This window comes from Eschscholzia californica, unplaced genomic scaffold (genome assembly GCF_041429995.1).
Source record: "Eschscholzia californica isolate CP2 unplaced genomic scaffold, dmEscCali1.0.p SCAF_6, whole genome shotgun sequence".
Lineage (NCBI taxonomy): Eukaryota > Viridiplantae > Streptophyta > Magnoliopsida > Ranunculales > Papaveraceae > Eschscholzia > Eschscholzia californica.
Window position 1 is genome coordinate 6,862,444 of NW_028238483.1, and position 26,013 is coordinate 6,888,456.

At 36.8% G+C, this 26,013-nt stretch overlaps 38 non-coding genes across 38 annotated transcripts; all 38 read right to left on the bottom strand.

The window, feature by feature from the left end:
* Nucleotides 1–330: 330 nt before the first annotated feature.
* Nucleotides 331–449, bottom strand: LOC147531170 (5S ribosomal RNA). The gene has a single exon (XR_015228573.1). It is a non-coding gene; the product is annotated as a 5S ribosomal RNA (ribosomal RNA).
* Nucleotides 450–1,010: 561 nt separating this feature from the next.
* Nucleotides 1,011–1,129, bottom strand: LOC147531171 (5S ribosomal RNA). Its single transcript, XR_015228945.1, has one exon. It is a non-coding gene; the product is annotated as a 5S ribosomal RNA (ribosomal RNA).
* A 561-nt stretch (nt 1,130–1,690) lies between these two features.
* Nucleotides 1,691–1,809, bottom strand: LOC147531172 (5S ribosomal RNA). Its single transcript, XR_015228909.1, has one exon. It is a non-coding gene; the product is annotated as a 5S ribosomal RNA (ribosomal RNA).
* Nucleotides 1,810–2,389: 580 nt separating this feature from the next.
* On the bottom strand, nt 2,390–2,508 carry LOC147531173 (5S ribosomal RNA). The gene has a single exon (XR_015228574.1). It is a non-coding gene; the product is annotated as a 5S ribosomal RNA (ribosomal RNA).
* A 561-nt stretch (nt 2,509–3,069) lies between these two features.
* On the bottom strand, nt 3,070–3,188 carry LOC147531174 (5S ribosomal RNA). Its single transcript, XR_015228575.1, has one exon. It is a non-coding gene; the product is annotated as a 5S ribosomal RNA (ribosomal RNA).
* Nucleotides 3,189–3,748: 560 nt separating this feature from the next.
* On the bottom strand, nt 3,749–3,867 carry LOC147531175 (5S ribosomal RNA). The gene has a single exon (XR_015228576.1). It is a non-coding gene; the product is annotated as a 5S ribosomal RNA (ribosomal RNA).
* A 560-nt stretch (nt 3,868–4,427) lies between these two features.
* On the bottom strand, nt 4,428–4,546 carry LOC147531176 (5S ribosomal RNA). Its single transcript, XR_015228578.1, has one exon. It is a non-coding gene; the product is annotated as a 5S ribosomal RNA (ribosomal RNA).
* A 561-nt stretch (nt 4,547–5,107) lies between these two features.
* On the bottom strand, nt 5,108–5,226 carry LOC147531177 (5S ribosomal RNA). The gene has a single exon (XR_015228946.1). It is a non-coding gene; the product is annotated as a 5S ribosomal RNA (ribosomal RNA).
* Nucleotides 5,227–5,787: 561 nt separating this feature from the next.
* LOC147531178 (5S ribosomal RNA) lies at nt 5,788–5,906 on the bottom strand. The gene has a single exon (XR_015228910.1). It is a non-coding gene; the product is annotated as a 5S ribosomal RNA (ribosomal RNA).
* Nucleotides 5,907–6,487: 581 nt separating this feature from the next.
* On the bottom strand, nt 6,488–6,606 carry LOC147531179 (5S ribosomal RNA). The gene has a single exon (XR_015228579.1). It is a non-coding gene; the product is annotated as a 5S ribosomal RNA (ribosomal RNA).
* A 561-nt stretch (nt 6,607–7,167) lies between these two features.
* On the bottom strand, nt 7,168–7,286 carry LOC147531180 (5S ribosomal RNA). The gene has a single exon (XR_015228580.1). It is a non-coding gene; the product is annotated as a 5S ribosomal RNA (ribosomal RNA).
* A 560-nt stretch (nt 7,287–7,846) lies between these two features.
* Nucleotides 7,847–7,965, bottom strand: LOC147531181 (5S ribosomal RNA). The gene has a single exon (XR_015228581.1). It is a non-coding gene; the product is annotated as a 5S ribosomal RNA (ribosomal RNA).
* A 560-nt stretch (nt 7,966–8,525) lies between these two features.
* On the bottom strand, nt 8,526–8,644 carry LOC147531182 (5S ribosomal RNA). The gene has a single exon (XR_015228582.1). It is a non-coding gene; the product is annotated as a 5S ribosomal RNA (ribosomal RNA).
* Nucleotides 8,645–9,204: 560 nt separating this feature from the next.
* Nucleotides 9,205–9,323, bottom strand: LOC147531183 (5S ribosomal RNA). The gene has a single exon (XR_015228583.1). It is a non-coding gene; the product is annotated as a 5S ribosomal RNA (ribosomal RNA).
* Nucleotides 9,324–9,884: 561 nt separating this feature from the next.
* Nucleotides 9,885–10,003, bottom strand: LOC147531184 (5S ribosomal RNA). The gene has a single exon (XR_015228584.1). It is a non-coding gene; the product is annotated as a 5S ribosomal RNA (ribosomal RNA).
* A 561-nt stretch (nt 10,004–10,564) lies between these two features.
* Nucleotides 10,565–10,683, bottom strand: LOC147531185 (5S ribosomal RNA). The gene has a single exon (XR_015228912.1). It is a non-coding gene; the product is annotated as a 5S ribosomal RNA (ribosomal RNA).
* A 581-nt stretch (nt 10,684–11,264) lies between these two features.
* On the bottom strand, nt 11,265–11,383 carry LOC147531186 (5S ribosomal RNA). The gene has a single exon (XR_015228585.1). It is a non-coding gene; the product is annotated as a 5S ribosomal RNA (ribosomal RNA).
* A 561-nt stretch (nt 11,384–11,944) lies between these two features.
* Nucleotides 11,945–12,063, bottom strand: LOC147531187 (5S ribosomal RNA). The gene has a single exon (XR_015228939.1). It is a non-coding gene; the product is annotated as a 5S ribosomal RNA (ribosomal RNA).
* Nucleotides 12,064–12,625: 562 nt separating this feature from the next.
* Nucleotides 12,626–12,744, bottom strand: LOC147531188 (5S ribosomal RNA). The gene has a single exon (XR_015228586.1). It is a non-coding gene; the product is annotated as a 5S ribosomal RNA (ribosomal RNA).
* Nucleotides 12,745–13,306: 562 nt separating this feature from the next.
* LOC147531189 (5S ribosomal RNA) lies at nt 13,307–13,425 on the bottom strand. The gene has a single exon (XR_015228587.1). It is a non-coding gene; the product is annotated as a 5S ribosomal RNA (ribosomal RNA).
* A 561-nt stretch (nt 13,426–13,986) lies between these two features.
* Nucleotides 13,987–14,105, bottom strand: LOC147531190 (5S ribosomal RNA). Its single transcript, XR_015228589.1, has one exon. It is a non-coding gene; the product is annotated as a 5S ribosomal RNA (ribosomal RNA).
* A 563-nt stretch (nt 14,106–14,668) lies between these two features.
* Nucleotides 14,669–14,787, bottom strand: LOC147531191 (5S ribosomal RNA). Its single transcript, XR_015228590.1, has one exon. It is a non-coding gene; the product is annotated as a 5S ribosomal RNA (ribosomal RNA).
* Nucleotides 14,788–15,349: 562 nt separating this feature from the next.
* On the bottom strand, nt 15,350–15,468 carry LOC147531192 (5S ribosomal RNA). Its single transcript, XR_015228940.1, has one exon. It is a non-coding gene; the product is annotated as a 5S ribosomal RNA (ribosomal RNA).
* Nucleotides 15,469–16,030: 562 nt separating this feature from the next.
* LOC147531193 (5S ribosomal RNA) lies at nt 16,031–16,149 on the bottom strand. Its single transcript, XR_015228591.1, has one exon. It is a non-coding gene; the product is annotated as a 5S ribosomal RNA (ribosomal RNA).
* A 562-nt stretch (nt 16,150–16,711) lies between these two features.
* On the bottom strand, nt 16,712–16,830 carry LOC147531194 (5S ribosomal RNA). Its single transcript, XR_015228592.1, has one exon. It is a non-coding gene; the product is annotated as a 5S ribosomal RNA (ribosomal RNA).
* Nucleotides 16,831–17,391: 561 nt separating this feature from the next.
* On the bottom strand, nt 17,392–17,510 carry LOC147531195 (5S ribosomal RNA). Its single transcript, XR_015228593.1, has one exon. It is a non-coding gene; the product is annotated as a 5S ribosomal RNA (ribosomal RNA).
* A 562-nt stretch (nt 17,511–18,072) lies between these two features.
* Nucleotides 18,073–18,191, bottom strand: LOC147531196 (5S ribosomal RNA). Its single transcript, XR_015228594.1, has one exon. It is a non-coding gene; the product is annotated as a 5S ribosomal RNA (ribosomal RNA).
* Nucleotides 18,192–18,753: 562 nt separating this feature from the next.
* On the bottom strand, nt 18,754–18,872 carry LOC147531197 (5S ribosomal RNA). Its single transcript, XR_015228595.1, has one exon. It is a non-coding gene; the product is annotated as a 5S ribosomal RNA (ribosomal RNA).
* Nucleotides 18,873–19,414: 542 nt separating this feature from the next.
* Nucleotides 19,415–19,533, bottom strand: LOC147531198 (5S ribosomal RNA). The gene has a single exon (XR_015228958.1). It is a non-coding gene; the product is annotated as a 5S ribosomal RNA (ribosomal RNA).
* A 561-nt stretch (nt 19,534–20,094) lies between these two features.
* LOC147531199 (5S ribosomal RNA) lies at nt 20,095–20,213 on the bottom strand. The gene has a single exon (XR_015228596.1). It is a non-coding gene; the product is annotated as a 5S ribosomal RNA (ribosomal RNA).
* Nucleotides 20,214–20,775: 562 nt separating this feature from the next.
* Nucleotides 20,776–20,894, bottom strand: LOC147531200 (5S ribosomal RNA). Its single transcript, XR_015228597.1, has one exon. It is a non-coding gene; the product is annotated as a 5S ribosomal RNA (ribosomal RNA).
* A 564-nt stretch (nt 20,895–21,458) lies between these two features.
* Nucleotides 21,459–21,577, bottom strand: LOC147531201 (5S ribosomal RNA). The gene has a single exon (XR_015228598.1). It is a non-coding gene; the product is annotated as a 5S ribosomal RNA (ribosomal RNA).
* A 562-nt stretch (nt 21,578–22,139) lies between these two features.
* LOC147531202 (5S ribosomal RNA) lies at nt 22,140–22,258 on the bottom strand. Its single transcript, XR_015228976.1, has one exon. It is a non-coding gene; the product is annotated as a 5S ribosomal RNA (ribosomal RNA).
* A 540-nt stretch (nt 22,259–22,798) lies between these two features.
* On the bottom strand, nt 22,799–22,917 carry LOC147531203 (5S ribosomal RNA). Its single transcript, XR_015228600.1, has one exon. It is a non-coding gene; the product is annotated as a 5S ribosomal RNA (ribosomal RNA).
* Nucleotides 22,918–23,479: 562 nt separating this feature from the next.
* Nucleotides 23,480–23,598, bottom strand: LOC147531204 (5S ribosomal RNA). The gene has a single exon (XR_015228915.1). It is a non-coding gene; the product is annotated as a 5S ribosomal RNA (ribosomal RNA).
* Nucleotides 23,599–24,158: 560 nt separating this feature from the next.
* On the bottom strand, nt 24,159–24,279 carry LOC147531205 (5S ribosomal RNA). Its single transcript, XR_015228964.1, has one exon. It is a non-coding gene; the product is annotated as a 5S ribosomal RNA (ribosomal RNA).
* A 561-nt stretch (nt 24,280–24,840) lies between these two features.
* On the bottom strand, nt 24,841–24,959 carry LOC147531206 (5S ribosomal RNA). The gene has a single exon (XR_015228601.1). It is a non-coding gene; the product is annotated as a 5S ribosomal RNA (ribosomal RNA).
* A 542-nt stretch (nt 24,960–25,501) lies between these two features.
* LOC147531207 (5S ribosomal RNA) lies at nt 25,502–25,620 on the bottom strand. Its single transcript, XR_015228959.1, has one exon. It is a non-coding gene; the product is annotated as a 5S ribosomal RNA (ribosomal RNA).
* Nucleotides 25,621–26,013: the final 393 nt, after the last annotated feature.

Here is a 26,013-nt window from a genome sequence, read left to right on the forward strand (position 1 = left end):
TAGAAATAACTGAAACTTTTTATTCTTATTAAAAGTAAAGGGTAGATTGGGAAATGCTAATGAAATTAGTAATAAATATTTCCGGACATATTTTTATGTCTCCAAATCGCTGTCATCGGTTTATAATACGTACGACGAGTTATTCCAGTTTTAAATTACTCGAGTTACACAAAATTCTGAAAAATAGACGGATGACACAGAAAACAACGTTTTTTTGGCAAATCCGACGATCCTAACCCGCCTTTGGCAGGTTATTTTCATCCCCTCTTCTCCATCTCTCCGACGAGACAAAAAAAAAAAGTAGAAAAAGGGAAAAAAAAAGTAGAAAAAGGGATGCAACACGAGGACTTCCCAGGAGGTCACCCATCCTAGTACTACTCTCGCCCAAGCACGCTTAACTTCGGAGTTCTGATGGGATCCGGTGGATTAGTGCTGGTATGATCGCATCCGTTAGTATTTTACAATAGGTACTACTTGTTCTCATCGTGGACTCCTATTTCTCCCCGATTTCACGCACTCTATAGTGATACGACGTAAAAACGTTTACTCCCTCCGTCCGATTATGTTTGACTTTTTAGCAGATCCAATTTTTATTTATTGTTCTCTCACTAAAAGATTTTTCCTAAATTACCTATATTAAATTTGGAGTATTCAAATAAATAATATGTCGGAAGTAGTGTAGAAATAACTGAAACTTTTTATTCTTATTAAAAGTAAAGGGTAGATTGGGAAATGCTAATGAAATTAGTAATAAATATTTCCGGACATATTTTTATGTCTCCAAATCGCTGTCATCGGTTTATAATACGTACGACGAGTTATTCCAGTTTTAAATTACTCGAGTTACACAAAATTCTGAAAAATAGACGGATGACACAGAAAACAACGTTTTTTTGGCAAATCCGACGATCCTAACCCGCCTTTGGCAGGTTATTTTCTTCCCATCTTCTCCATCTCTCCGACGAGACAAAAAAAAAAAAGTAGAAAAAGGGAAAAAAAAAGTAGAAAAAGGGATGCAACACGAGGACTTCCAAGGAGGTCACCCATCCTAGTACTACTCTCGCCCAAGCACGCTTAACTTCGGAGTTCTGATGGGATCCGGTGGATTAGTGCTGGTATGATCGCATCCGTTAGTATTTTACAATGGGTACTACTTGTTCTCATCGTGGACTCCTATTTCTCCCCGATTTCACGCACTCTATAGTGATACGACGTAAAAACGTTTACTCCCTCCGTCCGATTATGTTTGACTTTTTAGCAGATCCAATTTTTATTTATTGTTCTCTCACTAAAAGATTTTTCCTAAATTACCTATATTAAATTTGGAGTATTCAAATAAATAATATGTCGGAAGTAGTGTAGAAATAACTGAAACTTTTTATTCTTATTAAAAGTAAAGGGTAGATTGGGAAATGCTAATGAAATTAGTAATAAATATTTCCGGACATATTTTTATGTCTCCAAATCGCTGTCATCGGTTTATAATACGTACGACGAGTTATTCCAGTTTTAAATTACTCGAGTTACACAAAATTCTGAAAAATAGACGGATGACACAGAAAACAACGTTTTTTTGGCAAATCCGACGATCCTAACCCGCCTTTGGCAGGTTATTTTCATCCCCTCTTCTCCATCTCTCCGACGAGACAAAAAAAAAAAAGTAGAAAAAGGGAAAAAAAAAGTAGAAAAAGGGATGCAACACGAGGACTTCCCAGGAGGTCACCCATCCTAATACTACTCTCGCCCAAGCACGCTTAACTTCGGAGTTCTGATGGGATCCGGTGGTTTAGTGCTGGTATGATCGCATCCGTTAGTATTTTACAATGGGTACTACTTGTTCTCATCGTGGACTCCTATTTCTCCCCGATTTCACGCACTCTATAGTGATACGACGTAAAAACGTTTACTCCCTCCGTCCGATTATGTTTGACTTTTTAGCAGATCCAATTTTTATTTATTGTTCTCTCACTAAAAGATTTTTCCTAAATTACCTATATTAAATTTGGAGTATTCAAATAAATAATATGTCGGAAGTAGTGTAGAAATAACTGAAACTTTTTATTCTTATTAAAAGTAAAGGGTAGATTGGGAAATGCTAATGAAATTAGTAATAAATATTTCCGGACATATTTTTATGTCTCCAAATCGCTGTCATCGGTTTATAATACGTACGACGAGTTATTCCAGTTTTAAATTACTCGAGTTACACAAAATTCTGAAAAATAGACGGATGACACAGAAAACAACGTTTTTTTGGCAAATCCGACGATCCTAACCCGCCTTTGGCAGGTTATTTTCATCCCCTCTTCTCCATCTCTCCGACGAGACAAAAAAAAAAAGTAGAAAAAGGGAAAAAGAAAGTAGAAAAAGGGAAAAAAAAGTAGAAAAAGGGATGCAACACGAGGACTTCCCAGGAGGTCACCCATCCTAGTACTACTCTCGCCCAAGCACGCTTAACTTCGGAGTTCTGATGGGATCCGGTGGATTAGTGCTGGTATGATCGCATCCGTTAGTATTTTACAATAGGTACTACTTGTTCTCATCGTGGACTCCTATTTCTCCCCGATTTCACGCACTCTATAGTGATACGACGTAAAAACGTTTACTCCCTCCGTCCGATTATGTTTGACTTTTTAGCAGATCCTATTTTTATTTATTGTTCTCTCACTAAAAGATTTTTCCTAAATTACCTATATTAAATTTGGAGTATTCAAATAAATAATATGTCGGAAGTAGTGTAGAAATAACTGAAACTTTTTATTCTTATTAAAAGTAAAGGGTAGATTGGGAAATGCTAATGAAATTAGTAATAAATATTTCCGGACATATTTTTATGTCTCCAAATCGCTGTCATCGGTTTATAATACGTACGACGAGTTATTCCAGTTTTAAATTACTCGAGTTACACAAAATTCTGAAAAATAGACGGATGACACAGAAAACAACGTTTTTTTGGCAAATCCGACGATCCTAACCCGCCTTTGGCAGGTTATTTTCTTCCCATCTTCTCCATCTCTCCGACGAGACAAAAAAAAAAAAGTAGAAAAAGGGAAAAAAAAAGTAGAAAAAGGGATGCAACACGAGGACTTCCCAGGAGGTCACCCATCCTAGTACTACTCTCGCCCAAGCACGCTTAACTTCGGAGTTCTGATGGGATCCGGTGGATTAGTGCTGGTATGATCGCATCCGTTAGTATTTTACAATGGGTACTACTTGTTCTCATCGTGGACTCCTATTTCTCCCCGATTTCACGCACTCTATAGTGATACGACGTAAAAACGTTTACTCCCTCCGTCCGATTATGTTTGACTTTTTAGCAGATCCAATTTTTATTTATTGTTCTCTCACTAAAAGATTTTTCCTAAATTACCTATATTAAATTTGGAGTATTCAAATAAATAATATGTCGGAAGTAGTGTAGAAATAACTGAAACTTTTTATTCTTATTAAAAGTAAAGGGTAGATTGGGAAATGCTAATGAAATTAGTAATAAATATTTCCGGACATATTTTTATGTCTCCAAATCGCTGTCATCGGTTTATAATACGTACGACGAGTTATTCCAGTTTTAAATTACTCGAGTTACACAAAATTCTGAAAAATAGACGGATGACACAGAAAACAACGTTTTTTTGGCAAATCCGACGATCCTAACCCGCCTTTGGCAGGTTATTTTCATCCCCTCTTCTCCATCTCTCCGACGAGACAAAAAAAAAAAGTAGAAAAAGGGAAAAAAAAAGTAGAAAAAGGGATGCAACACGAGGACTTCCCAGGAGGTCACCCATCCTAGTACTACTCTCGCCCAAGCACGCTTAACTTCGGAGTTCTGATGGGATCCGGTGGATTAGTGCTGGTATGATCGCATCCGTTAGTATTTTACAATAGGTACTACTTGTTCTCATCGTGGACTCCTATTTCTCCCCGATTTCACGCACTCTATAGTGATACGACGTAAAAACGTTTACTCCCTCCGTCCGATTATGTTTGACTTTTTAGCAGATCCAATTTTTATTTATTGTTCTCTCACTAAAAGATTTTTCCTAAATTACCTATATTAAATTTGGAGTATTCAAATAAATAATATGTCGGAAGTAGTGTAGAAATAACTGAAACTTTTTATTCTTATTAAAAGTAAAGGGTAGATTGGGAAATGCTAATGAAATTAGTAATAAATATTTCCGGACATATTTTTATGTCTCCAAATCGCTGTCATCGGTTTATAATACGTACGACGAGTTATTCCAGTTTTAAATTACTCGAGTTACACAAAATTCTGAAAAATAGACGGATGACACAGAAAACAACGTTTTTTTGGCAAATCCGACGATCCTAACCCGCCTTTGGCAGGTTATTTTCATCCCCTCTTCTCCATCTCTCCGACGAGACAAAAAAAAAAAGTAGAAAAAGGGAAAAAAAAAGTAGAAAAAGGGATGCAACACGAGGACTTCCCAGGAGGTCACCCATCCTAGTACTACTCTCGCCCAAGCACGCTTAACTTCGGAGTTCTGATGGGATCCGGTGGATTAGTGCTGGTATGATCGCATCCGTTAGTATTTTACAATAGGTACTACTTGTTCTCATCGTGGACTCCTATTTCTCCCCGATTTCACGCACTCTATAGTGATACGACGTAAAAACGTTTACTCCCTCCGTCCGATTATGTTTGACTTTTTAGCAGATCCAATTTTTATTTATTGTTCTCTCACTAAAAGATTTTTCCTAAATTACCTATATTAAATTTGGAGTATTCAAATAAATAATATGTCGGAAGTAGTGTAGAAATAACTGAAACTTTTTATTCTTATTAAAAGTAAAGGGTAGATTGGGAAATGCTAATGAAATTAGTAATAAATATTTCCGGACATATTTTTATGTCTCCAAATCGCTGTCATCGGTTTATAATACGTACGACGAGTTATTCCAGTTTTAAATTACTCGAGTTACACAAAATTCTGAAAAATAGACGGATGACACAGAAAACAACGTTTTTTTGGCAAATCCGACGATCCTAACCCGCCTTTGGCAGGTTATTTTCTTCCCATCTTCTCCATCTCTCCGACGAGACAAAAAAAAAAAAGTAGAAAAAGGGAAAAAAAAAGTAGAAAAAGGGATGCAACACGAGGACTTCCAAGGAGGTCACCCATCCTAGTACTACTCTCGCCCAAGCACGCTTAACTTCGGAGTTCTGATGGGATCCGGTGGATTAGTGCTGGTATGATCGCATCCGTTAGTATTTTACAATGGGTACTACTTGTTCTCATCGTGGACTCCTATTTCTCCCCGATTTCACGCACTCTATAGTGATACGACGTAAAAACGTTTACTCCCTCCGTCCGATTATGTTTGACTTTTTAGCAGATCCAATTTTTATTTATTGTTCTCTCACTAAAAGATTTTTCCTAAATTACCTATATTAAATTTGGAGTATTCAAATAAATAATATGTCGGAAGTAGTGTAGAAATAACTGAAACTTTTTATTCTTATTAAAAGTAAAGGGTAGATTGGGAAATGCTAATGAAATTAGTAATAAATATTTCCGGACATATTTTTATGTCTCCAAATCGCTGTCATCGGTTTATAATACGTACGACGAGTTATTCCAGTTTTAAATTACTCGAGTTACACAAAATTCTGAAAAATAGACGGATGACACAGAAAACAACGTTTTTTTGGCAAATCCGACGATCCTAACCCGCCTTTGGCAGGTTATTTTCATCCCCTCTTCTCCATCTCTCCGACGAGACAAAAAAAAAAAAGTAGAAAAAGGGAAAAAAAAAGTAGAAAAAGGGATGCAACACGAGGACTTCCCAGGAGGTCACCCATCCTAATACTACTCTCGCCCAAGCACGCTTAACTTCGGAGTTCTGATGGGATCCGGTGGTTTAGTGCTGGTATGATCGCATCCGTTAGTATTTTACAATGGGTACTACTTGTTCTCATCGTGGACTCCTATTTCTCCCCGATTTCACGCACTCTATAGTGATACGACGTAAAAACGTTTACTCCCTCCGTCCGATTATGTTTGACTTTTTAGCAGATCCAATTTTTATTTATTGTTCTCTCACTAAAAGATTTTTCCTAAATTACCTATATTAAATTTGGAGTATTCAAATAAATAATATGTCGGAAGTAGTGTAGAAATAACTGAAACTTTTTATTCTTATTAAAAGTAAAGGGTAGATTGGGAAATGCTAATGAAATTAGTAATAAATATTTCCGGACATATTTTTATGTCTCCAAATCGCTGTCATCGGTTTATAATACGTACGACGAGTTATTCCAGTTTTAAATTACTCGAGTTACACAAAATTCTGAAAAATAGACGGATGACACAGAAAACAACGTTTTTTTGGCAAATCCGACGATCCTAACCCGCCTTTGGCAGGTTATTTTCATCCCCTCTTCTCCATCTCTCCGACGAGACAAAAAAAAAAAGTAGAAAAAGGGAAAAAGAAAGTAGAAAAAGGGAAAAAAAAAGTAGAAAAAGGGATGCAACACGAGGACTTCCCAGGAGGTCACCCATCCTAGTACTACTCTCGCCCAAGCACGCTTAACTTCGGAGTTCTGATGGGATCCGGTGGATTAGTGCTGGTATGATCGCATCCGTTAGTATTTTACAATAGGTACTACTTGTTCTCATCGTGGACTCCTATTTCTCCCCGATTTCACGCACTCTATAGTGATACGACGTAAAAACGTTTACTCCCTCCGTCCGATTATGTTTGACTTTTTAGCAGATCCAATTTTTATTTATTGTTCTCTCACTAAAAGATTTTTCCTAAATTACCTATATTAAATTTGGAGTATTCAAATAAATAATATGTCGGAAGTAGTGTAGAAATAACTGAAACTTTTTATTCTTATTAAAAGTAAAGGGTAGATTGGGAAATGCTAATGAAATTAGTAATAAATATTTCCGGACATATTTTTATGTCTCCAAATCGCTGTCATCGGTTTATAATACGTACGACGAGTTATTCCAGTTTTAAATTACTCGAGTTACACAAAATTCTGAAAAATAGACGGATGACACAGAAAACAACGTTTTTTTGGCAAATCCGACGATCCTAACCCGCCTTTGGCAGGTTATTTTCTTCCCATCTTCTCCATCTCTCCGACGAGACAAAAAAAAAAAAGTAGAAAAAGGGAAAAAAAAAGTAGAAAAAGGGATGCAACACGAGGACTTCCCAGGAGGTCACCCATCCTAGTACTACTCTCGCCCAAGCACGCTTAACTTCGGAGTTCTGATGGGATCCGGTGGATTAGTGCTGGTATGATCGCATCCGTTAGTATTTTACAATGGGTACTACTTGTTCTCATCGTGGACTCCTATTTCTCCCCGATTTCACGCACTCTATAGTGATACGACGTAAAAACGTTTACTCCCTCCGTCCGATTATGTTTGACTTTTTAGCAGATCCAATTTTTATTTATTGTTCTCTCACTAAAAGATTTTTCCTAAATTACCTATATTAAATTTGGAGTATTCAAATAAATAATATGTCGGAAGTAGTGTAGAAATAACTGAAACTTTTTATTCTTATTAAAAGTAAAGGGTAGATTGGGAAATGCTAATGAAATTAGTAATAAATATTTCCGGACATATTTTTATGTCTCCAAATCGCTGTCATCGGTTTATAATACGTACGACGAGTTATTCCAGTTTTAAATTACTCGAGTTACACAAAATTCTGAAAAATAGACGGATGACACAGAAAACAACGTTTTTTTGGCAAATCCGACGATCCTAACCCGCCTTTGGCAGGTTATTTTCATCCCCTCTTCTCCATCTCTCCGACGAGACAAAAAAAAAAAGTAGAAAAAGGGAAAAAAAAAGTAGAAAAAGGGATGCAACACGAGGACTTCCCAGGAGGTCACCCATCCTAGTACTACTCTCGCCCAAGCACGCTTAACTTCGGAGTTCTGATGGGATCCGGTGGATTAGTGCTGGTATGATCGCATCCGTTAGTATTTTACAATAGGTACTACTTGTTCTCATCGTGGACTCCTATTTCTCCCCGATTTCACGCACTCTATAGTGATACGACGTAAAAACGTTTACTCCCTCCGTCCGATTATGTTTGACTTTTTAGCAGATCCAATTTTTATTTATTGTTCTCTCACTAAAAGATTTTTCCTAAATTACCTATATTAAATTTGGAGTATTCAAATAAATAATATGTCGGAAGTAGTGTAGAAATAACTGAAACTTTTTATTCTTATTAAAAGTAAAGGGTAGATTGGGAAATGCTAATGAAATTAGTAATAAATATTTCCGGACATATTTTTATGTCTCCAAATCGCTGTCATCGGTTTATAATACGTACGACGAGTTATTCCAGTTTTAAATTACTCGAGTTACACAAAATTCTGAAAAATAGACGGATGACACAGAAAACAACGTTTTTTTGGCAAATCCGACGATCCTAACCCGCCTTTGGCAGGTTATTTTCATCCCCTCTTCTCCATCTCTCCGACGAGACAAAAAAAAAAAGTAGAAAAAGGGGAAAAAAAAGTAGAAAAAGGGATGCAACACGAGGACTTCCCAGGAGGTCACCCATCCTAGTACTACTCTCGCCCAAGCACGCTTAACTTCGGAGTTCTGATGGGATCCGGTGGATTAGTGCTGGTATGATCGCATCCGTTAGTATTTTACAATAGGTACTACTTGTTCTCATCGTGGACTCCTATTTCTCCCCGATTTCACGCACTCTATAGTGATACGACGTAAAAACGTTTACTCCCTCCGTCCGATTATGTTTGACTTTTTAGCAGATCCAATTTTTATTTATTGTTCTCTCACTAAAAGATTTTTCCTAAATTACCTATATTAAATTTGGAGTATTCAAATAAATAATATGTCGGAAGTAGTGTAGAAATAACTGAAACTTTTTATTCTTATTAAAAGTAAAGGGTAGATTGGGAAATGCTAATGAAATTAGTAATAAATATTTCCGGACATATTTTTATGTCTCCAAATCGCTGTCATCGGTTTATAATACGTACGACGAGTTATTCCAGTTTTAAATTACTCGAGTTACACAAAATTCTGAAAAATAGACGGATGACACAGAAAACAACGTTTTTTTGGCAAATCCGACGATCCTAACCCGCCTTTGGCAGGTTATTTTCATCCCCTCTTCTCCATCTCTCCGACGAGACAAAAAAAAAAAGTAGAAAAAGGGAAAAAAAAAGTAGAAAAAGGGATGCAACACGAGGACTTCCCAGGAGGTCACCCATCCTAGTACTACTCTCGCCCAAGCACGCTTAACTTCGGAGTTCTGATGGGATCCGGTGGATTAGTGCTGGTATGATCGCATCCGTTAGTATTTTACAATGGGTACTACTTGTTCTCATCGTGGACTCCTATTTCTCCCCGATTTCACGCACTCTATAGTGATACGACGTAAAAACGTTTACTCCCTCCGTCCGATTATGTTTGACTTTTTAGCAGATCCAATTTTTATTTATTGTTCTCTCACTAAAAGATTTTTCCTAAATTACCTATATTAAATTTGGAGTATTCAAATAAATAATATGTCGGAAGTAGTGTAGAAATAACTGAAACTTTTTATTCTTATTAAAAGTAAAGGGTAGATTGGGAAATGCTAATGAAATTAGTAATAAATATTTCCGGACATATTTTTATGTCTCCAAATCGCTGTCATCGGTTTATAATACGTACGACGAGTTATTCCAGTTTTAAATTACTCGAGTTACACAAAATTCTGAAAAATAGACGGATGACACAGAAAACAACGTTTTTTTGGCAAATCCGACGATCCTAACCCGCCTTTGGCAGGTTATTTTCTTCCCATCTTCTCCATCTCTCCGACGAGACAAAAAAAAAAAAGTAGAAAAAGGGAAAAAAAAAGTAGAAAAAGGGATGCAACACGAGGACTTCCCAGGAGGTCACCCATCCTAGTACTACTCTCGCCCAAGCACGCTTAACTTCGGAGTTCTGATGGGATCCGGTGGATTAGTGCTGGTATGATCGCATCCGTTAGTATTTTACAATGGGTACTACTTGTTCTCATCGTGGACTCCTATTTCTCCCCGATTTCACGCACTCTATAGTGATACGACGTAAAAACGTTTACTCCCTCCGTCCGATTATGTTTGACTTTTTAGCAGATCCAATTTTTATTTATTGTTCTCTCACTAAAAGATTTTTCCTAAATTACCTATATTAAATTTGGAGTATTCAAATAAATAATATGTCGGAAGTAGTGTAGAAATAACTGAAACTTTTTATTCTTATTAAAAGTAAAGGGTAGATTGGGAAATGCTAATGAAATTAGTAATAAATATTTCCGGACATATTTTTATGTCTCCAAATCGCTGTCATCGGTTTATAATACGTACGACGAGTTATTCCAGTTTTAAATTACTCGAGTTACACAAAATTCTGAAAAATAGACGGATGACACAGAAAACAACGTTTTTTTGGCAAATCCGACGATCCTAACCCGCCTTTGGCAGGTTATTTTCATCCCCTCTTCTCCATCTCTCCGACGAGACAAAAAAAAAAAAGTAGAAAAAGGGAAAAAAAAAGTAGAAAAAGGGATGCAACACGAGGACTTCCCAGGAGGTCACCCATCCTAATACTACTCTCGCCCAAGCACGCTTAACTTCGGAGTTCTGATGGGATCCGGTGGTTTAGTGCTGGTATGATCGCATCCGTTAGTATTTTACAATGGGTACTACTTGTTCTCATCGTGGACTCCTATTTCTCCCCGATTTCACGCACTCTATAGTGATACGACGTAAAAACGTTTACTCCCTCCGTCCGATTATGTTTGACTTTTTAGCAGATCCAATTTTTATTTATTGTTCTCTCACTAAAAGATTTTTCCTAAATTACCTATATTAAATTTGGAGTATTCAAATAAATAATATGTCGGAAGTAGTGTAGAAATAACTGAAACTTTTTATTCTTATTAAAAGTAAAGGGTAGATTGGGAAATGCTAATGAAATTAGTAATAAATATTTCCGGACATATTTTTATGTCTCCAAATCGCTGTCATCGGTTTATAATACGTACGACGAGTTATTCCAGTTTTAAATTACTCGAGTTACACAAAATTCTGAAAAATAGACGGATGACACAGAAAACAACGTTTTTTTGGCAAATCCGACGATCCTAACCCGCCTTTGGCAGGTTATTTTCATCCCCTCTTCTCCATCTCTCCGACGAGACAAAAAAAAAAAGTAGAAAAAGGGAAAAAGAAAGTAGAAAAAGGGAAAAAAAAAGTAGAAAAAGGGATGCAACACGAGGACTTCCCAGGAGGTCACCCATCCTAGTACTACTCTCGCCCAAGCACGCTTAACTTCGGAGTTCTGATGGGATCCGGTGGATTAGTGCTGGTATGATCGCATCCGTTAGTATTTTACAATAGGTACTACTTGTTCTCATCGTGGACTCCTATTTCTCCCCGATTTCACGCACTCTATAGTGATACGACGTAAAAACGTTTACTCCCTCCGTCCGATTATGTTTGACTTTTTAGCAGATCCAATTTTTATTTATTGTTCTCTCACTAAAAGATTTTTCCTAAATTACCTATATTAAATTTGGAGTATTCAAATAAATAATATGTCGGAAGTAGTGTAGAAATAACTGAAACTTTTTATTCTTATTAAAAGTAAAGGGTAGATTGGGAAATGCTAATGAAATTAGTAATAAATATTTCCGGACATATTTTTATGTCTCCAAATCGCTGTCATCGGTTTATAATACGTACGACGAGTTATTCCAGTTTTAAATTACTCGAGTTACACAAAATTCTGAAAAATAGACGGATGACACAGAAAACAACGTTTTTTTGGCAAATCCGACGATCCTAACCCGCCTTTGGCAGGTTATTTTCTTCCCCTCTTCTCCATCTCTCCGACGAGACAAAAAAAAAAAAGTAGAAAAAGGGAAAAAAAAAGTAGAAAAAGGGATGCAACACGAGGACTTCCCAGGAGGTCACCCATCCTAGTACTACTCTCGCCCAAGCACGCTTAACTTCGGAGTTCTGATGGGATCCGATGGATTAGTGCTGGTATGATCGCATCCGTTAGTATTTTACAATGGGTACTACTTGTTCTCATCGTGGACTCCTATTTCTCCCCGATTTCACGCACTCTATAGTGATACGACGTAAAAACGTTTACTCCCTCCGTCCGATTATGTTTGACTTTTTAGCAGATCCAATTTTTATTTATTGTTCTCTCACTAAAAGATTTTTCCTAAATTACCTATATTAAATTTGGAGTATTCAAATAAATAATATGTCGGAAGTAGTGTAGAAATAACTGAAACTTTTTATTCTTATTAAAAGTAAAGGGTAGATTGGGAAATGCTAATGAAATTAGTAATAAATATTTCCGGACATATTTTTATGTCTCCAAATCGCTGTCATCGGTTTATAATACGTACGACGAGTTATTCCAGTTTTAAATTACTCGAGTTACACAAAATTCTGAAAAATAGACGGATGACACAGAAAACAACGTTTTTTTTGGCAAATCCGACGATCCTAACCCGCCTTTGGCAGGTTATTTTCTTCCCCTCTTCTCCATCTCTCCGACGAGACAAAAAAAAAAAAGTAGAAAAAGGGAAAAAAAAAGTAGAAAAAGGGATGCAACACGAGGACTTCCCAGGAGGTCACCCATCCTAGTACTACTCTCGCCCAAGCACGCTTAACTTCGGAGTTCTGATGGGATCCGGTGGATTAGTGCTGGTATGATCGCATCCGTTAGTATTTTACAATGGGTACTACTTGTTCTCATCGTGGACTCCTATTTCTCCCCGATTGCACGCACTCTATAGTGATACGACGTAAAAACGTTTACTCCCTCCGTCCGATTATGTTTGACTTTTTAGCAGATCCAATTTTTATTTATTGTTCTCTCACTAAAAGATTTTTCCTAAATTACCTATATTAAATTTGGAGTATTCAAATAAATAATATGTCGGAAGTAGTGTAGAAATAACTGAAACTTTTTATTCTTATTAAAAGTAAAGGGTAGATTGGGAAATGCTAATGAAATTAGTAATAAATATTTCCGGACATATTTTTATGTCTCCAAATCGCTGTCATCGGTTTATAATACGTACGACGAGTTATTCCAGTTTTAAATTACTCGAGTTACACAAAATTCTGAAAAATAGACGGATGACACAGAAAACAACGTTTTTTTGGCAAATCCGACGATCCTAACCCGCCTTTGGCAGGTTATTTTCTTCCCCTCTTCTCCATCTCTCCGACGAGACAAAAAAAAAAAAAGTAGAAAAAGGGAAAAAAAAAGTAGAAAAAGGGATGCAACACGAGGACTTCCCAGGAGGTCACCCATCCTAGTACTACTCTCGCCCAAGCACGCTTAACTTCGGAGTTCTGATGGGATCCGGTGGATTAGTGCTGGTATGATCGCATCCGTTAGTATTTTACAATGGGTACTACTTGTTCTCATCGTGGACTCCTATTTCTCCCCGATTTCACGCACTCTATAGTGATACGACGTAAAAAGGTTTACTCCCTCCGTCCGATTATGTTTGACTTTTTAGCAGATCCAATTTTTATTTATTGTTCTCTCACTAAAAGATTTTTCCTAAATTACCTATATTAAATTTGGAGTATTCAAATAAATAATATGTCGGAAGTAGTGTAGAAATAACTGAAACTTTTTATTCTTATTAAAAGTAAAGGGTAGATTGGGAAATGCTAATGAAATTAGTAATAAATATTTCCGGACATATTTTTATGTCTCCAAATCGCTGTCATCGGTTTATAATACGTACGACGAGTTATTCCAGTTTTAAATTACTCGAGTTACACAAAATTCTGAAAAATAGACGGATGACACAGAAAACAACGTTTTTTTGGCAAATCCGACGATCCTAACCCGCCTTTGGCAGGTTATTTTCTTCCCCTCTTCTCCGTCTCTCCGACGAGACAAAAAAAAAAAAGTAGAAAAAGGGAAAAAAAAAGTAGAAAAAGGGATGCAACACGAGGACTTCCCAGGAGGTCACCCATCCTAGTACTACTCTCGCCCAAGCACGCTTAACTTCGGAGTTCTGATGGGATCCGGTGGATTAGTGCTGGTATGATCGCATCCGTTAGTATTTTACAATGGGTACTACTTGTTCTCATCGTGGACTCCTATTTCTCCCCGATTTCACGCACTCTATAGTGATACGACGTAAAAACGTTTACTCCCTCCGTCCGATTATGTTTGACTTTTTAGCAGATCCAATTTTTATTTATTGTTCTCTCACTAAAAGATTTTTCCTAAATTACCTATATTAAATTTGGAGTATTCAAATAAATAATATGTCGGAAGTAGTGTAGAAATAACTGAAACTTTTTATTCTTATTAAAAGTAAAGGGTAGATTGGGAAATGCTAATAAAATTAGTAATAAATATTTCCGGACATATTTTTATGTCTCCAAATCGCTGTCATCGGTTTATAATACGTACGACGAGTTATTCCAGTTTTAAATTACTCGAGTTACACAAAATTCTGAAAAATAGACGGATGACACAGAAAACAACGTTTTTTTGGCAAATCCGACGATCCTAACCCGCCTTTGGCAGGTTTTTTTCTTCCCCTCTTCTCCATCTCTCCGACGAGACAAAAAAAAAAAAAGTAGAAAAAGGGAAAAAAAAAAGTAGAAAAAGGGATGCAACACGAGGACTTCCCAGGAGGTCACCCATCCTAGTACTACTCTCGCCCAAGCACGCTTAACTTCGGAGTTCTGATGGGATCCGGTGGATTAGTGCTGGTATGATCGCATCCGTTCGTATTTTACAATGGGTACTACTTGTTCTCATCGTGGACTCCTATTTCTCCCCGATTTCACGCACTCTATAGTGATACGACGTAAAAACGTTTACTCCCTCCGTCCGATTATGTTTGACTTTTTAGCAGATCCAATTTTTATTTATTGTTCTCTCACTAAAAGATTTTTCCTAAATTACCTATATTAAATTTGGAGTATTCAAATAAATAATATGTCGGAAGTAGTGTAGAAATAACTGAAACTTTTTATTCTTATTAAAAGTAAAGGGTAGATTGGGAAATGCTAATGAAATTAGTAATAAATATTTCCAGACATATTTTTATGTCTCCAAATCGCTGTCATCGGTTTATAATACGTACGACGAGTTATTCCAGTTTTAAATTACTCGAGTTACACAAAATTCTGAAAAATAGACGGATGACACAGAAAACAACGTTTTTTTTGGCAAATCCGACGATCCTAACCCGCCTTTGGCAGGTTATTTTCTTCCCCTCTTCTCCATCTCTCCGACGAGACAAAAAAAAAAAAGTAGAAAAAGGGAAAAAAAAAGTAGAAAAAGGGATGCAACACGAGGACTTCCCAGGAGGTCACCCATCCTAGTACTACTCTCGCCCAAGCACGCTTAACTTCGGAGTTCTGATGGGATCCGATGGATTAGTGCTGGTATGATCGCATCCGTTAGTATTTTACAATGGGTACTACTTGTTCTCATCGTGGACTCCTATTTCTCCCCGATTTCACGCACTCTATAGTGATACGACGTAAAAACGTTTACTCCCTCCGTCCGATTATGTTTGACTTTTTAGCAGATCCAATTTTTATTTATTGTTCTCTCACTAAAAGATTTTTCCTAAATTACCTATATTAAATTTGGAGTATTCAAATAAATAATATGTCGGAAGTAGTGTAGAAATAACTGAAACTTTTTATTCTTATTAAAAGTAAAGGGTAGATTGGGAAATGCTAATGAAATTAGTAATAAATATTTCCGGACATATTTTTATGTCTCCAAATCGCTGTCATCGGTTTATAATACGTACGACGAGTTATTCCAGTTTTAAATTACTCGAGTTACACAAAATTCTGAAAAATAGACGGATGACACAGAAAACAACGTTTTTTTTGGCAAATCCGACGATCCTAACCCGCCTTTGGCAGGTTATTTTCTTCCCCTCTTCTCCATCTCTCCGACGAGACAAAAAAAAAAAAGTAGAAAAAGGGAAAAAAAAAGTAGAAAAAGGGATGCAACACGAGGACTTCCCAGGAGGTCACCCATCCTAGTACTACTCTCGCCCAAGCACGCTTAACTTCGGAGTTCTGATGGGATCCGGTGGATTAGTGCTGGTATGATCGCATCCGTTAGTATTTTACAATGGGTACTACTTGTTCTCATCGTGGACTCCTATTTCTCCCCGATTGCACGCACTCTATAGTGATACGACGTAAAAACGTTTACTCCCTCCGTCCGATTATGTTTGACTTTTTAGCAGATCCAATTTTTATTTATTGTTCTCTCACTAAAAGATTTTTCCTAAATTACCTATATTAAATTTGGAGTATTCAAATAAATAATATGTCGGAAGTAGTGTAGAAATAACTGAAACTTTTTATTCTTATTAAAAGTAAAGGGTAGATTGGGAAATGCTAATGAAATTAGTAATAAATATTTCCGGACATATTTTTATGTCTCCAAATCGCTGTCATCGGTTTATAATACGTACGACGAGTTATTCCAGTTTTAAATTACTCGAGTTACACAAAATTCTGAAAAATAGACGGATGACACAGAAAACAACGTTTTTTTGGCAAATCCGACGATCCTAACCCGCCTTTGGCAGGTTATTTTCTTCCCCTCTTCTCCATCTCTCCGACGAGACAAAAAAAAAAAAAGTAGAAAAAGGGAAAAAAAAAGTAGAAAAAGGGATGCAACACGAGGACTTCCCAGGAGGTCACCCATCCTAGTACTACTCTCGCCCAAGCACGCTTAACTTCGGAGTTCTGATGGGATCCGGTGGATTAGTGCTGGTATGATCGCATCCGTTAGTATTTTACAATGGGTACTACTTGTTCTCATCGTGGACTCCTATTTCTCCCCGATTTCACGCACTCTATAGTGATACGACGTAAAAAGGTTTACTCCCTCCGTCCGATTATGTTTGACTTTTTAGCAGATCCAATTTTTATTTATTGTTCTCTCACTAAAAGATTTTTCCTAAATTACCTATATTAAATTTGGAGTATTCAAATAAATAATATGTCGGAAGTAGTGTAGAAATAACTGAAACTTTTTATTCTTATTAAAAGTAAAGGGTAGATTGGGAAATGCTAATGAAATTAGTAATAAATATTTCCGGACATATTTTTATGTCTCCAAATCGCTGTCATCGGTTTATAATACGTACGACGAGTTATTCCAGTTTTAAATTACTCGAGTTACACAAAATTCTGAAAAATAGACGGATGACACAGAAAACAACGTTTTTTTGGCAAATCCGACGATCCTAACCCGCCTTTGGCAGGTTATTTTCTTCCCCTCTTCTCCGTCTCTCCGACGAGACAAAAAAAAAAAAGTAGAAAAAGGGAAAAAAAAAGTAGAAAAAGGGATGCAACACGAGGACTTCCCAGGAGGTCACCCATCCTAGTACTACTCTCGCCCAAGCACGCTTAACTTCGGAGTTCTGATGGGATCCGGTGGATTAGTGCTGGTATGATCGCATCCGTTAGTATTTTACAATGGGTACTACTTGTTCTCATCGTGGACTCCTATTTCTCCCCGATTTCACGCACTCTATAGTGATACGACGTAAAAACGTTTACTCCCTCCGTCCGATTATGTTTGACTTTTTAGCAGATCCAATTTTTATTTATTGTTCTCTCACTAAAAGATTTTTCCTAAATTACCTATATTAAATTTGGAGTATTCAAATAAATAATATGTCGGAAGTAGTGTAGAAATAACTGAAACTTTTTATTCTTATTAAAAGTAAAGGGTAGATTGGGAAATGCTAATAAAATTAGTAATAAATATTTCCGGACATATTTTTATGTCTCCAAATCGCTGTCATCGGTTTATAATACGTACGACGAGTTATTCCAGTTTTAAATTACTCGAGTTACACAAAATTCTGAAAAATAGACGGATGACACAGAAAACAACGTTTTTTTGGCAAATCCGACGATCCTAACCCGCCTTTGGCAGGTTTTTTTCTTCCCCTCTTCTCCATCTCTCCGACGAGACAAAAAAAAAAAAAGTAGAAAAAGGGAAAAAAAAAGTAGAAAAAGGGATGCAACACGAGGACTTCCCAGGAGGTCACCCATCCTAGTACTACTCTCGCCCAAGCACGCTTAACTTCGGAGTTCTGATGGGATCCGGTGGATTAGTGCTGGTATGATCGCATCCGTTAGTATTTTACAATGGGTACTACTTGTTCTCATCGTGGACTCCTATTTCTCCCCGATTTCACGCACTCTATAGTGATACGACGTAAAAACGTTTACTCCCTCCGTCCGATTATGTTTGACTTTTTAGCAGATCCAATTTTTATTTATTGTTCTCTCACTAAAAGATTTTTCCTAAATTACCTATATTAAATTTGGAGTATTCAAATAAATAATATGTCGGAAGTAGTGTAGAAATAACTGAAACTTTTTATTCTTATTAAAAGTAAAGGGTAGATTGGGAAATGCTAATGAAATTAGTAATAAATATTTCCAGACATATTTTTATGTCTCCAAATCGCTGTCATCGGTTTATAATACGTACGACGAGTTATTCCAGTTTTAAATTACTCGAGTTACACAAAATTCTGAAAAATAGACGGATGACACAGAAAACAACGTTTTTTTTGGCAAATCCGACGATCCTAACCCGCCTTTGGCAGGTTATTTTCTTCCCCTCTTCTCCATCTCTCCGACGAGACAAAAAAAAAAAAGTAGAAAAAGGGAAAAAAAAAGTAGAAAAAGGGATGCAACACGAGGACTTCCCAGGAGGTCACCCATCCTAGTACTACTCTCGCCCAAGCACGCTTAACTTCGGAGTTCTGATGGGATCCGGTGGATTAGTGCTGGTATGATCGCATCCGTTAGTATTTTACAATGGGTACTACTTGTTCTCATCGTGGACTCCTATTTCTCCCCGATTTCACGCACTCTATAGTGATACGACGTAAAAACGTTTACTCCCTCCGTCCGATTATGTTTGACTTTTTAGCAGATCCAATTTTTATTTATTGTTCTCTCACTAAAAGATTTTTCCTAAATTACCTATATTAAATTTGGAGTATTCAAATAAATAATATGTCGGAAGTAGTGTAGAAATAACTGAAACTTTTTATTCTTATTAAAAGTAAAGGGTAGATTGGGAAATGCTAATGAAATTAGTAATAAATATTTCCGGACATATTTTTATGTCTCCAAATCGCTGTCATCGGTTTATAATACGTACGACGAGTTATTCCAGTTTTAAATTACTCGAGTTACACAAAATTCTGAAAAATAGACGGATGACACAGAAAACAACGTTTTTTTGGCAAATCCGACGATCCTAACCCGCCTTTGGCAGGTTATTTTCTTCCCCTCTTCTCCATCTCTCCGACGAGACAAAAAAAAAAAAGAGTAGAAAAAGGGATGCAACACGAGGACTTCCCAGGAGGTCACCTATCCTAGTACTACTCTCGCCCAAGCACGCTTAACTTCGGAGTTCTGATGGGATCCGGTGGATTAGTGCTGGTATGATCGCATCCGTTAGTATTTTACAATGGGTACTACTTGTTCTCATCGTGGACTCCTATTTCTCCCCGATTTCACGCACTCTATAGTGATACGACGTAAAAACGTTTACTCCCTCCGTCCGATTATGTTTGACTTTTTAGCAGATCCAATTTTTATTTATTGTTCTCTCACTAAAAGATTTTTCCTAAATTACCTATATTAAATTTGGAGTATTCAAATAAATAATATGTCGGAAGTAGTGTAGAAATAACTGAAACTTTTTATTCTTATTAAAAGTAAAGGGTAGATTGGGAAATGCTAATGAAATTAGTAATAAATATTTCCGGACATATTTTTATGTCTCCAAATCGCTGTCATCGGTTTATAATACGTACGACGAGTTATTCCAGTTTTAAATTACTCGAGTTACACAAAATTCTGAAAAATAGACGGATGACACAGAAAACAACGTTTTTTTGGCAAATCCGACGATCCTAACTCGCCTTTGGCAGGTTATTTTCTTCCCCTCTTCTCCATCTCTCCGACGAGACAAAAAAAAAAAAGTAGAAAAAGGGAAAAAAAAAGTAGAAAAAGGGATGCAACACGAGGACTTCCCAGGAGGTCACCCATCCTAGTACTACTCTCGCCCAAGCACGCTTAACTTCGGAGTTCTGATGGGATCCGGTGGATTAGTGCTGGTATGATCGCATCCGTTAGTATTTTACAATGGGTACTACTTGTTCTCATCGTGGACTCCTATTTCTCCCCGATTTCACGCACTCTATAGTGATACGACGTAAAAACGTTTACTCCCTCCGTCCGATTATGTTTGACTTTTTAGCAGATCCAATTTTTATTTATTGTTCTCTCACTAAAAGATTTTTCCTAAATTACCTATATTAAATTTGGAGTATTCAAATAAATAATATGTCGGAAGTAGTGTAGAAATAACTGAAACTTTTTATTCTTATTAAAAGTAAAGGGTAGATTGGGAAATGCTAATGAAATTAGTAATAAATATTTCCGGACATATTTTTATGTCTCCAAATCGCTGTCATCGGTTTATAATACGTACGACGAGTTATTCCAGTTTTAAATTACTCGAGTTACACAAAATTCTGAAAAATAGACGGATGACACAGAAAACAACGTTTTTTTGGCAAATCCGACGATCCTAACCCGCCTTTGGCAGGTTATTTTCTTCCCCTCTTCTCCATCTCTCCGACGAGACAAAAAAAAAAAAAGTAGAAAAAGGGAAAAAAAAAGTAGAAAAAGGGATGCAACACGAGGACTTCCCAGGAGGTCACCCATCCTAGTACTACTCTCGCCCAAGCACGCTTAACTTCGGAGTTCTGATGGGATCCGGTGGATTAGTGCTGGTATGATCGCATCCGTTAGTATTTTACAATGGGTACTACTTGTTCTCATCGTGGACTCCTATTTCTCCCCGATTTCACGCACTCTATAGTGATACGACGTAAAAACGTTTACTCCCTCCGTCCGATTATGTTTGACTTTTTAGCAGATCCAATTTTTATTTATTGTTCTCTCACTAAAAGATTTTTCCTAAATTACCTATATTAAATTTGGAGTATTCAAATAAATAATATGTCGGAAGTAGTGTAGAAATAACTGAAACTTTTTATTCTTATTAAAAGTAAAGGGTAGATTGGGAAATGCTAATGAAATTAGTAATAAATATTTCCGGACATATTTTTATGTCTCCAAATCGCTGTCATCGGTTTATAATACGTACGACGAGTTATTCCAGTTTTAAATTACTCGAGCTACACAAAATTCTGAAAAATAGACGGATGACACAGAAAACAACGTTTTTTTGGCAAATCCGACGATCCTAACCCGCCTTTGGCAGGTTTTTTTCTTCCCTCTCTTCTCCATCTCTCCGACGAGACAAAAAAAAAAAAAAGTAGAAAAAGGGAAAAAAAAAGTAGAAAAAGGGATGCAACACGAGGACTTCCCAGGAGGTCACCCATCCTAGTACTACTCTCGCCCAAGCACGCTTAACTTCGGAGTTCTGATGGGATCCGGTGGATTAGTGCTGGTATGATCGCATCCGTTAGTATTTTACAATGGGTACTACTTGTTCTCATCGTGGACTCCTATTTCTCCCCGATTTCACGCACTCTATAGTGATACGACGTAAAAACGTTTACTCCCTCCGTCCGATTATGTTTGACTTTTTAGCAGATCCAATTTTTATTTATTGTTCTCTCACTAAAAGATTTTTCCTAAATTACCTATATTAAATTTGGAGTATTCAAATAAATAATATGTCGGAAGTAGTGTAGAAATAACTGAAACTTTTTATTCTTATTAAAAGTAAAGGGTAGATTGGGAAATGCTAATGAAATTAGTAATAAATATTTCCGGACATATTTTTATGTCTCCAAATCGCTGTCATCGGTTTATAATACGTACGACGAGTTATTCCAGTTTTAAATTACTCGAGTTACACAAAATTCTGAAAAATAGACGGATGACACAGAAAACAACGTTTTTTTTGGCAAATCCGACGATCCTAACCCGCCTTTGGCAGGTTATTTTCTTCCCCTCTTCTCCATCTCTCCGACGAGACAAAAAAAAAAAAGTAGAAAAAGGGAAAAAAAAAGTAGAAAAAGGGATGCAACACTAGGACTTCCCAGGAGGTCACCCATCCTAGTACTACTCTCGCCCAAGCACGCTTAACTTCGGTGTTCTGATGGGATCCGGTGGATTAGTGCTGGTATGATCGCATCCGTTAGTATTTTACAATGGGTACTACTTGTTCTCATCGTGGACTCCTATTTCTCCCCGATTTCACGCACTCTATAGTGATACGACGTAAAAACGTTTACTCCCTCCGTCCGATTATGTTTGACTTTTTAGCAGATCCAATTTTTATTTATTGTTCTCTCACTAAAAGATTTTTCCTAAATTACCTATATTAAATTTGGAGTATTCAAATAAATAATATGTCGGAAGTAGTGTAGAAATAACTGAAACTTTTTATTCTTATTAAAAGTAAAGGGTAGATTGGGAAATGCTAATGAAATTAGTAATAAATATTTCCGGACATATTTTTATGTCTCCAAATCGCTGTCATCGGTTTATAATACGTACGACGAGTTATTCCAGTTTTAAATTACTCGAGTTACACAAAATTCTGAAAAATAGACGGATGACACAGAAAACAACGTTTTTTTGGCAAATCCGACGATCCTAACCCGCCTTTGGCAGGTTATTTTCTTCCCCTCTTCTCCATCTCTCCGACGAGACAAAAAAAAAAAAGTAGAAAAAGGGATGCAACACGAGGACTTCCCAGGAGGTCACCCATCCTAGTACTACTCTCGCCCAAGCACGCTTAACTTCGGAGTTCTGATGGGATCCGGTGGATTAGTGCTGGTATGATCGCATCCGTTAGTATTTTACAATGGGTACTACTTGTTCTCATCGTGGACTCCTATTTCTCCCCGATTTCACGCACTCTATAGTGATACGACGTAAAAACGTTTACTCCCTCCGTCCGATTATGTTTGACTTTTTAGCAGATCCAATTTTTATTTATTGTTCTCTCACTAAAAGATTTTTCCTAAATTACCTATATTAAATTTGGAGTATTCAAATAAATAATATGTCGGAAGTAGTGTAGAAATATCTGAAACTTTTTATTCTTATTAAAAGTAAAGGGTAGATTGGGAAATGCTAATGAAATTAGTAATAAATATTTCCGGACATATTTTTATGTCTCCAAATCGCTGTCATCGGTTTATAATACGTACGACGAGTTATTCCAGTTTTAAATTACTCGAGTTACACAAAATTCTGAAAAATAGACGGATGACACAGAAAACAACGTTTTTTTGGCAAATCCGACGATCCTAACCCGCCTTTGGCAGGTTATTTTCTTCCCCTCTTCTCCATCTCTCCGACGAGACAAAAAAAAAAAAAGTAGAAAAAGGGAAAAAAAAAGTAGAAAAAGGGATGCAACACGAGGACTTCCCAGGAGGTCACCCATCCTAGTACTACTCTCGCCCAAGCACGCTTAACTCCGGAGTTCTGATGGGATCCGGTGGATTAGTGCTGGTATGATCGCATCCGTTAGTATTTTACAATGGGTACTACTTGTTCTCATCGTGGACTCCTATTTCTCCCCGATTTCACGCACTCTATAGTGATACGACGTAAAAACGTTTACTCCCTCCGTCCGATTATGTTTGACTTTTTAGCAGATCCAATTTTTATTTATTGTTCTCTCACTAAAAGATTTTTCCTAAATTACCTATATTAAATTTGGAGTATTCAAATAAATAATATGTCGGAAGTAGTGTAGAAATAACTGAAACTTTTTATTCTTATTAAAAGTAAAGGGTAGATTGGGAAATGCTAATGAAATTAGTAATAAATATTTCCGGACATATTTTTATGTCTCCAAATCGCTGTCATCGGTTTATAGTACGTACGACGAGTTATTCCAGTTTTAAATTACTCGAGTTACACAAAATTCTGAAAAATAGACGGATGACACAGAAAACAACGTTTTTTTGGCAAATCCGACGATCCTAACCCGCCTTTGGCAGGTTATTTTCTTCCCCTCTTCTCCATCTCTCCGACGAGACAAAAAAAAAAAGTAGAAAAAGGGAAAAAAAAAGTAGAAAAAGGGATGCAACACGAGGACTTCCCAGGAGGTCACCCATCCTAGTACTACTCTCGCCCCCAAGCACGCTTAACTTCGGAGTTCTGATGGGATCCGGTGGATTAGTGCTGGTATGATCGCATCCGTTAGTATTTTACAATGGGTACTACTTGTTCTCATCGTGGACTCCTATTTCTCCCCGATTTCACGCACTCTATAGTGATACGACGTAAAAACGTTTACTCCCTCCGTCCGATTATGTTTGACTTTTTAGCAGATCCAATTTTTATTTATTGTTCTCTCACTAAAAGATTTTTCCTAAATTACCTATATTAAATTTGGAGTATTCAAATAAATAATATGTCGGAAGTAGTGTAGAAATAACTGAAACTTTTTATTCTTATTAAAAGTAAAGGGTAGATTGGGAAATGCTAATGAAATTAGTAATAAATATTTCCGGACATATTTTTATGTCTCCAAATCGCTGTCATCGGTTTATAATACGTACGACGAGTTATTCCAGTTTTAAATTACTCGAGTTACACAAAATTCTGAAAAATAGACGGATGACACAGAAAACAACGTTTTTTTGGCAAATCCGACGATCCTAACCCGCCTTTGGCAGGTTATTTTCTTCCCCTCTTCTCCATCTCTCCGACGAGACAAAAAAAAAAAAGTAGAAAAAGGGAAAAAAAAAGTAGAAAAAGGGATGCAACACGAGGACTTCCCAGGAGGTCACCCATCCTAGTACTACTCTCGCCCAAGCACGCTTAACTTCGGAGTTCTGATGGGATCCGGTGGATTAGTGCTGGTATGATCGCATCCGTTAGTATTTTACAATGGGTACTACTTGTTCTCATCGTGGACTCCTATTTCTCCCCGATTTCACGCACTCTATAGTGATACGACGTAAAAACGTTTACTCCCTCCGTCCGATTATGTTTGACTTTTTAGCAGATCCAATTTTTATTTATTGTTCTCTCACTAAAAGATTTTTCCTAAATTACCTATATTAAATTTGGAGTATTCAAATAAAAAATATGTCGGAAGTAGTGTAGAAATAACTGAAACTTTTTATTCTTATTAAAAGTAAAGGGTAGATTGGGAAATGCTAATGAAATTAGTAATAAATATTTCCGGACATATTTTTATGTCTCCAAATCGCTGTCATCGGTTTATAATACGTACGACGAGTTATTCCAGTTTTAAATTACTCGAGTTACACAAAATTCTGAAAAATAGACGGATGACACAGAAAACAACGTTTTTTTGGCAAATCCGACGATCCTAACCCGCCTTTGGCAGGTTATTTTCTTCCCCTCTTCTCCATCTCTCCGACGAGACAAAAAAAAAAAAGAGTAGAAAAAGGGATGCAACACGAGGACTTCCCAGGAGGTCACCTATCCTAGTACTACTCTCGCCCAAGCACGCTTAACTTCGGAGTTCTGATGGGATCCGGTGGATTAGTGCTGGTATGATCGCATCCGTTAGTATTTTACAATGGGTACTACTTGTTCTCATCGTGGACTCCTATTTCTCCCCGATTTCACGCACTCTATAGTGATACGACGTAAAAACGTTTACTCCCTCCGTCCGATTATGTTTGACTTTTTAGCAGATCCAATTTTTATTTATTGTTCTCTCACTAAAAGATTTTTCCTAAATTACCTATATTAAATTTGGAGTATTCAAATAAATAATATGTCGGAAGTAGTGTAGAAATAACTGAAACTTTTTATTCTTATTAAAAGTAAAGGGTAGATTGGGAAATGCTAATGAAATTAGTAATAAATATTTCCGGACATATTTTTATGTCTCCAAATCGCTGTCATCGGTTTATAGTACGTACGACGAGTTATTCCAGTTTTAAATTACTCGA